Source organism: Cynoglossus semilaevis, unplaced genomic scaffold (assembly GCF_000523025.1).
Source record: "Cynoglossus semilaevis isolate Cse_v1.0 unplaced genomic scaffold, Cse_v1.0 scaffold2154, whole genome shotgun sequence".
NCBI classification, from domain to species: Eukaryota; Metazoa; Chordata; class Actinopteri; order Pleuronectiformes; family Cynoglossidae; genus Cynoglossus; species Cynoglossus semilaevis.
Window position 1 is genome coordinate 1 of NW_007585211.1, and position 3,309 is coordinate 3,309.

The 3,309-nt window shown below is 41.2% G+C and overlaps 1 long non-coding RNA gene across 1 annotated transcript; it reads left to right on the plus strand.

Moving 5' to 3' along the window:
* Positions 1-70: 70 nt before the first annotated feature.
* On the plus strand, positions 71-3,301 carry LOC103398964 (uncharacterized). Its single transcript, XR_523558.3, has 4 exons — positions 71-154; positions 255-349; positions 429-559; positions 2,871-3,301. It is a non-coding gene; the product is annotated as an uncharacterized LOC103398964 (long non-coding RNA).
* The last annotated feature ends 8 nt before the right edge of the window (positions 3,302-3,309 follow it).

The window sequence follows — 3,309 nt, forward strand, 5'->3', positions numbered from 1 at the left end:
TCCGGGGTGGCAGAGGACCACGACATGTAATAGCTTGTTTAAATCATAGTTTTATACCTTTTGCCTATATGTTGCAGTTGTAGCCAAAGTTAGACGGGGACGTGTAGTAGAAGACGAGAAGTCGTCACTGTCCATATCTGGACACAATAAACAGGTACAGTTGATGTTATGCTATTGGTTTGCACCAACATTTCTAATGTTGGTGCAAACTAATTCGCAACTCTTCGTCTGATTTTGAGTTTTGTTTATTCCAGGAGTGTGTTGGATTTTGACTTTGAAAAGCTCTGCTCCATCTCTCTCTCCCACATCAATGTCTATGCATGCCTTATATTTGGGAAATATTTTCAAGGTAAGCAAAATAAATGGTGTTTACTCAAAAATATTGTTTTCATGTTAGGACTGATTTATTTGTGTAAACTTTATTGTAGGTCGAGGCCTCAAGTCCCATACTCACAGTGTACAGTTTACCCATCATGTTTTCCTCAACCTTCACACACTCAAGTTTTATTGTCTACCTGACAACTATGAGATCATTGACTCATCACTAGAAGACATCACGGTAAGTGAAATCATGAGCTGCTTTTAATATAATAATGTATCTACAGTTTTGCATTATTTTGATTGTGTTTCATCATATTTTAATTTAATTCAATTCAATTTAAATTTCAAATAACTCCTATTGGTAAGTCCTCTGTTGTACTTCTAGCATTCATTTTTGCAGCACGAGCTTCAAATTCAGCCTACATTCACACTCTATTTTAGAGTGTAAAGACCTTTACAAGTTGATTAAAAAAAGATACTGGTCTGTATAATGGTCAGGTTCACCTGAAAAAGGCCTATAGAAAGGTGTATTTTCCATCTGAATAGTGTTGCTTTGGTAATACTATAAAAAAACTACACTATGACAATAATAACTTTTTTGTAGGTTAATGTTTGAAATAATGTTGTCACATATAGCACTCTGTAATCTAGCAATACCATTGAATATTTTCAAATCATAGTTGTATGTACTGTTATATCCCAAAGCCGCGGGCTCACCCGTCCGCGGCTGTGATAGGCCCTCCGTGTAAGGGGTTAGGACCCGCGGGGCCGGCGTGGGTGCTGGCTGCGCCACTTCACTCCCGGGGTCCCTCACTCGAGACCCTCCGCCGGTCCACCAGCGCGTCTGCGTAGGCCTATGGTCGAGGTGATTCGTCCGGCTCCTCACTGTCGTCCGTCTGGGTGTCCGCCCCCCTGCCGCCGCACGTCGCACCGCCGAGGAACAGCCTGACACTCGGGATGCTCCACGCGACCACACTCATTCATGACAGCTCACCTCTCATGATCCTGGCACTTGTTGGTTGCCGGAAAAAGGGTTTTAAACACCTCACGGTGTCAGGGGCGTGTAACTGGGGTTTCCTGGGAGAATAGACTTTAAACCGTAGGCGAATCTTTTGCGTTGTTAATCGTATAAGACCTCTAATTTACTGTATGCGAGGCTATGCTTGATATGACAAAATTTCTTTCAATCCTTTTTTGCTTTTAATCTCATAAGAATTTATTTATTGGAATGATTAGGGTGCAGCACATAAGCAAATTTCAACAATTCGTAAAAATAATGTAAACACTCACTCAATCTCTTAAGTATAATAGACAGATCAAAATATGATATAAATGTGCTGTGGCTCTGACGTCAAAAATATAGTTTTTATTCCGAACCTGTTGCCCGCTGGTGGTGTGGTGGAGGAAAGGACACGACCGTTGGCCCTCGGTGCGCTCAGTCCTCACTGCCGCGGAAGAGACGACGCCCGAAGCTGCCCGGTACGGGGCCGCTTCCCCCTGGGCGAGGCACCCTTGTGGTCCGATGGCAGTTGTGGCGAAAGGAAGCAGAGAAATAATCCAATTCCTCTTTGTGGCACGAAACTGTCCAGGAGAGATGCTTTTTCTATCACTCTGTCCCAGTTGTTAAAAAACTCTTTCTGCTCCTCTCGTGAGTTCTTACAAGTCCACAATCCTCCTTACTTGGGGCAAAACAGGGTTCTTGCGTGAGTCCCGTTCCTCCGGGGGATGGACGAAACACGAACTGAACTGTTTAGCTCTTGCACCTTGTATTTATACAGTACAGCATGTAAAAAACACAGCATGTGAAAGCACCCTTCTTTCTATACAAATCTTCCCTTCTCCCTAGGCCCCCACCTTTGGGCACCTATCTATCATGTGCGTCATGACCTGATCATCCTCTCTGTATCTTTTCCGTACTTTCCAGCAGGTCACACACTTCCCCTTTCTGTCCTGTGTCTTTTCGGTACTTTCCAACAGTTCATATACTTTCTCTTTTTATCTTTAAGATTAACAGATTACCACAGCACTTCTTTTCATTTATTACACACATCTTTAGAATTATAATGTTAATCACAACATTCCTTAACTTTATTAATTTCAGCATTAAGCACTTCATCTGACTCTTTCTTATATCAATCACTTTTAGTCAGAGGATCATTCTCTTAGTCTTATTTAGACACTTTCCCTATTTTGCGTTACTTGCAAATATATTTAAAACATATAAATGATTTTATTTCAAGATATTACTCATTCTTTTCATGCTTCATTATAAAAATCATTATATTCTTAAATCACTGTATTCTTTCCCCTGATCATTTACCCTTTTGAACTTCCCTGGATCAGGGACATGTCTCAACATGTTTTTGTAGCATATTTCGACACATGTTCCCCTTTTCTTTTAGCCAAAATGCGGAACTATGTTTTTATAGCCTACTATGATACACTCGGTTTATGACCTTTGGATTATTGACCTTTTAGATACTGAGCTCAACCTTTCTTGACAGTACCATAGTAATTTGTTCACTCTTCTTCCTCCTCTTTTTTAACAGTATGTACTCAAACCAACATTCAAGATTCAAGATTCAAGATTCAAGATCGGGTTTATTTGTCATATGCACTTTCAACACAGGGTCTACAATGCAATGAAATGCTTGGGATGGGGGGACCGTAGACTCGCTGGGGTAACATAGAACACACAGTACTAGCAGCATGCGATACTACTACAGGGAATAAGGTAAGGAATAGAGGGAGAAAGGGGGAATAGTGACAGTGCAGGCAGTGCAGGAGTAGTGCGACACAAGATAAGGACATCTAAGTACAACACAGGTAAGAGCATTAACACACGGGGTAAGAACTTGTAGAAACACCAGGGCAAAAACATAACACGGGATTGGAACATACGCACACACAGGGACATAGGTTATTGCACATATTGACGTAGTTATTGCACATGTTGTCGTAGTTAGAAGTTATTGCACAAAAGAAATA